The sequence below is a fragment of the Hemitrygon akajei genome, unplaced genomic scaffold, assembly GCF_048418815.1.
Source record: "Hemitrygon akajei unplaced genomic scaffold, sHemAka1.3 Scf000094, whole genome shotgun sequence".
NCBI classification, from domain to species: domain Eukaryota; kingdom Metazoa; phylum Chordata; class Chondrichthyes; order Myliobatiformes; family Dasyatidae; genus Hemitrygon; species Hemitrygon akajei.
The window spans coordinates 2778632-2784631 of NW_027331980.1; positions in this window are offsets into that span (position 1 = coordinate 2778632).

The window sequence follows — 6000 nt, forward strand, 5'->3', positions numbered from 1 at the left end:
TTCCCTTGACTAGGTAAGCCTGGGGAAGTCAACTTCCGGCCCCGCCAAACTCATGAGATTGAGACGGCTCAATCTCACCCCAAACACAGGTTGGTGTGGATGCTGTGTCATTTGCTACCCTGTTACAAATTAATGGCACGAAGTAACAGCCAGTGCACTGCATAATACTAAAGGAATTATATTTATGAATCTTAACTAAAGGGATAGTAAATTATAATTAAACAGTCAAAACGTGCACAAGTTGGAGATCATCTTGAACTCCTCTTTCACTCACGCGTGTGGCCCTCGGTCAACGTGAACGCCCGCACCACCTTCCGAACCGTCGCTCGCAATTCATCTAGAACAAAGGGGTCTCCCGCCGGATCGTACGCTGCAACCGGTTCCCCCAGCGTCTCCTCTCTTCAGCACCACTCAAACAAAGGCACCAAGCCCAACCATAAAGTCGCTCACAGAGAAACCTCCCCTTAATCTGACTATCCTAATTAGATGGCACGCATTTCCCTATCTTTTATCAACCGTAACCAAAATAAGCATGACAACAGAATAGACTGTTCTTACAGCACTGCCAAACAGAAATACATACAGCTTAACAGTAAAAATATGAACCAGGACATTACACTCTTCCCCCCAGCAAAATGGTCATGTTCTCATGACGTTGAAATAATATGTCATCCCACTACGAGGATAGTCGTAACTCCAGCCTATCTGGGTGGTCTCCTGACTCTTTGAGATCTCCGTATACCATCATTTGTGTCTTCAGCCTCAGACATTCCTTGGGATACTTCATGGCAAGGTCTCCCCCGGTTTATTATTCGTGCCTTCCGCAGCTCAGATCCTTCTGCCACTTGGCTGTGCTCAGCTTTATTCCCAGTTACTTTAGAGCCCCAGGAACGCTTGAGGTCCAGCTGGAAACCTGCCTGTTCACAGAGAGACTCCCGGATGTCACCTGCCTCTGCGTGAGAACTGTAGGCAGCCTCTTCCTCAATTATTGGGGAATCAGCAAAGGGTAGCATATCCCACACACCCATTTCCGCATCCTCCGATTCCATGTGCCATTCATGGACGGCGGTGGGTCTACTCTTCCCTGTTGCTGATCCTTCAGTCTTTCTAATGGCTATCTAGTAATACCAACTCCTCAAGTCCAGCAAACTGAACCACCTCGCACTATTCAGGCATGCCAGTGCGTCCTCGATTTTCGAGGCTGTATAGTGTTGGGGGAACTGAACCCCTGTTCAGAGTCCGATCGCACTCACCCATCCGTACCTTCCCATTCTTCCTCCTGGACACTACTATTGGAGACACGTCAGAGGTTCTGGACTCAGTGAAGATCCCAGGTTCCTTCAACATCTGCAGATTCTGCCGAGTGTCTTCCATTTCCGCATGGGCCAGTCACCGCGGCCATTCTCTGAGCGGGGTGTCCTCTATCACCCGGATAGAGTGGCGAGGGCTCTTGAAACAACCCACATTAAACCCGTCAGTAGAAACGATATCTTGTACCTTCAAAATCTTCTCTATCAACCTCCTCTGCTAACCTTCAGGTACCGGGAAGTGACCAAAAGTGAGCGACTTGGCTGTCAACTTTCCTTTCCCGGAGAGCCCTTCTCCCCGGCTGGTCGCACAGGAACACTAGACATTACCATCACCGGAAGGTGGGGCGCCATTGGCTTCCCCCGCCAAAGGGTGACCACCCGCTCCGAAGTGTTGCTGACCACACTGTGTCATTTGTCCACCTGTGTCCCTCTAACTCTGTCCAAGTAACACAGTTATAGCAGACGCTATAACTTCGTCAGCAAGTAAGCGACTAAATCGCTGAGTCATTCCCTTATATCAAACTGAAACGAAGGCAGTCAACACCTTACACTGACTTGCACTAAAACTTCCACTTCCACTCAACGTTTGCCCTTCGCTAAAGATGCAGCGGATATGGAAAAAATGGTTCCCAGTACTGAAAACATCTACGTCCCTAACAACGTTTAAACTTCTGTATGAAACACCGCGTACTCCTCCGCTTGGAGAAGAGAATAACAGTTTATCTGCCGATAATCGGTAATGTTTCACGTTCAGCAACTTCTTGGTGAAACTCCTGAGCACCGGCTCCGCTGCAATTACATACATTTCTTATGGGTAGAAGGGTCAGGACTATATTCAAATCACGCTACTGTTGTATAATTTTGCATCATGACCTTTCCCGTCAGTGAAGGGCGGTATTTCGGAATGTATGGAACAACACATGATCAATCTGTCTGCCTATCTTCATTGATGTTTGAACTTTCACCTCGTGTTTTTTTTTCTTTATTTTCTTTAAATCAGCACTCTCGAGTACCCCTTCACTCTTTGTGAATATCCCAGCCGTACTCACCCATGAAAGGTACCTGAATATTGACCCTTGCCTGCCCTTTAATATCCATTTGACAAACTGATCAGTTTTATCCCAGAATTGACGACCTGCCACTGCGACGTCAGTCTAGACACACAGAAATGCTCTTCTTGCATTCAGTTCCGACATTTAATCCATCAGTGCATCAGGGTGCTGCAGCAGGAAAAAAATCAGTGTTGAGTTGTACTTACAGTGCAGTTCAGATTATTGAATATGTAAATACGACTATCTACCTCAACGCTACCAACTTAGTTCAATAGCAAAAAAAAAGCCATTGTTGATACAAATGTAAGGAATGCAGACGCTCAGTCAATTGAGCATTGCTCCAATTCGAGTGTCATGTGCACGGTGTATGACAAAGTCTATGGAGCCTAGGAATAGAGAAGATAAACAATAACAATAATGAAACGTGAAGTGAGCCTGAAACTATTTCGCAACAATATTCATTGATTTCCTGAATCTTCATTTGGGATTTTGCAATTTCGCATTGAAGCTATGGACACGTCATCACAATTGGGATTTTACTTGAAATACATCATGTTTATTTTTACCCCAGATGTTGGAATACACGTCGGCTTCAATGCGCTGGAGCGCGTAGAAATGGATGACCATGGAGATTCATCAGCTCAGTATTTGTTCAGCGAGATCACGGGCAGCTGAAAGATAGGCGGAATCTCAAACAGCATGTTTGAAACAATTTACCGTGTGAAAAAGATATATTACATGATCATTGCCGTTACTGGTGTTCCTGGTAAGAACTTATGCTAACTAACTTTTGCGGTTCTGTGGTCGCGGTCTGTTGCTTCGTTCAGTTACTGACAGTGTTGTGATGGCGGTGTATCAGTGAGTGCAGACATTGTGACAGAACTCTGTGTCCGTTCAGAATTTCCCTTGCAGTTTAGTCCATGGCCTCGCCTGACACTAAACCGGATGTTGTGCCGGAGTTCCGGCAGATGTATTACTTTTTGTGGATTCCTGACAAGCAGTTTCAAATAATTAATGCAAAGCCGCTGACGATGTAAAGTCCGATAACGCAGTGCGTTTGGCTCCTTTTCGGGCGATTTGTTGTAATTTCATATGAATAGAGCAACATGCTTTCAATTAAAAGTTAAAGGTTTTGCGCCTTGTTTCAAGAAATTGCTGAAAGTTTGAAGTCGACGCTGGAAATGACAGCCCGGTGAGATATAAGGGAGAGCGTTGAACACCGCTTGTGATTTCGACTTCAAACCAGGCAGCATTCCTGTGCGTCTCAGTGTATCAGGGTCTGTTTCCACACCTCATCAGTGAAGTGAAGACGGAATTAAGAGCCAACTCAGCAGTGTGAGATGAAGGTCAGACGTGGTAAGGAACACGTGAAACCGCTAAAGCAGACTGATGTTTTGAAGTATTTATATTCTTTTCCCTTCGGAAATTGAATGGTATAACCACCATCGTGCAAAATACCCGGAAGATCCAGCGGATCATGCAGAATCTGTAAAAACGAAAATTAAATCTTTCTGATTGGATTCCTTGGAGTAGTGTGAAGAAAGCGCGGACAAGCGTAGTTGCAGAATTTAAAAGAAGCGAGCCAAGCGAGCCTTCTGTGCGTAAATGGGAACCGTGAGTCGAGGATGAGGGGAAGACAAGCGAACGGGAGAAGTAAACTTGTTTTGAACTTTGTAAATAGAAAGAGGAGAGGGAGCGGGGTTTTTTACAGTATGGGGAGTGTATTAGAACATAGGTGAGAGGAACGCGGCAGTCACCATCGCCGAGGAAATTGCCGAGTTATCCAGGCTTTACACGTCAGCCAAAAACCTGATGTTTGGAGTTTAAAATTGTTTTTCCAAAACGCCCTCGGAAATGAGTTGACAATTATTCCTTCCCAAATACTGCTCATCTTCCGGTACCGGACACCGTACACTTTCACCTAGCGTGCATGTGTGTGAGGCAATTGCTACACCTGCCTGACACAATTTAAACCTCTGGAACTGAGTTGTCTGAAAAGGTTTATTGTTCTCTTTCTCAGGCTTATCTCTGCCTTGAGACCCATGGACCGGCGAGACAGTAATTTACTCACAAAAATACATCTGCAGATGCTGAGTATTTTCTCACGGATGAAGGGTCTCGCCCCGAAACGTTGGCTACTCTTTTCTCACGGATGCTGCCTGACCTGCTGAGTTCTTACAGTGTTGTGTACGTACAGTAATTCACTCGCTCTCTCTGTTGTTCCCCAGTGAATTTAGTGGCGATGGTAATCCTGTCCCCGGGAAAGCGTGGCCTCTCTACCTGCACCACTCGCTACCTGGTGTCCATGGCAACGGCGGATCTACTAACCATCATCTTTGCGTTCATTCTTTGGAGGATCAGTCATTATTTCTTCCGCGGGAGTTTCCTGGACATTACCCCCGTGTGCAGTGTGATCTCTGCTCTGGGATTTGCAGCCATGGACTGTTCGGTCTGGTTTACCGTCACGTCACGTTTGATCGGTTTGTCGCCATCTCTTGCCAAAAGCGGAAAGCAAAGTATTGCACCGGGAGAACTACGGCTGTGGTTCTGACAACAACCGGCGTTCTGCTGTGTTTTAAAAATGTACCCTACTTCTTTAGATTTCATCCTGTGAAAGTGTTTGGCAATTTGCCCTGGGAATGTATTACAAAGCCAGGCTACTATACGGATAGCGGGTGGCTGGGATATAGATGGCTCTCTACTGCTCTAACGCCGTTACTCCCTTTTGTGTTAATACTACTGTTGAATGTTCTGACAGTAAGACACATTTTAGTGACTAGTCGAGTTCGTAAGGGGCTGAGGGGTCAGAGCAAGGCGGAGAACCGCAGTGACCCGGAGATGGAGAGCAGGAGGAGGTCTGTGATCTGACTACTCACCATCTCCGGAAGCTTCATCATCCTGTGGTCGGTGAATGTTGCCGAATTTCTTTATGACACCATTGCCGGACTGAACCCGAATAATTACAACGATTCGGAATATATTCTTCAAAACACCGGATACATGTTGCTGACACTAAGCTGTTGCACAAACACTTTTATTTATGGGGTGACTTAGTCCAAGTTCAGAGAGCAGTTCATCAGCGCAGCGAAATTTCCGCTCACGTCAATTATTCTATTGGTTAGTAAACAAAATATCTAAGTGCTTCTCAGAGGCCGTCGCAGAGTTTTCCATCTTGACACTACAGAACTATAGGTCATCGGAGTACGTGGCAGTGGGGAGAGACACGGCACAAGAACGTACCTTAAGTGTTCTCTGCACTTCTTATACTCCCTGTGAACCGTATTTGTTGTTTGTCGCCTATACCTATTGTACCTATAACCCTCCGGTTCGACTGGCGTTAGTCTCGGTCCGACAGTCTCTGGCCCAGCCAAACGTGACGTATTTGAGGTGCAAAACCTTGTGCGGATGCTGCGTGACCAGTTCCCCCGTTACAAATCAGTACCACGAAATAACAGACAGTGCACCAGATTCAATTAAACGACTTCGCTTTATAATTTTTAATTTGAATAAAGGGTTAGTAAAGAAAACAAAAAAAAGGCCATTTTAATGAAGAAGCCTAATATACACATGTTAGAGTTCACGGTTTCCCTTCCGCTGGTCCTCCATCGATTTCCCCAGGCTTCGTCGACTCCCGACCC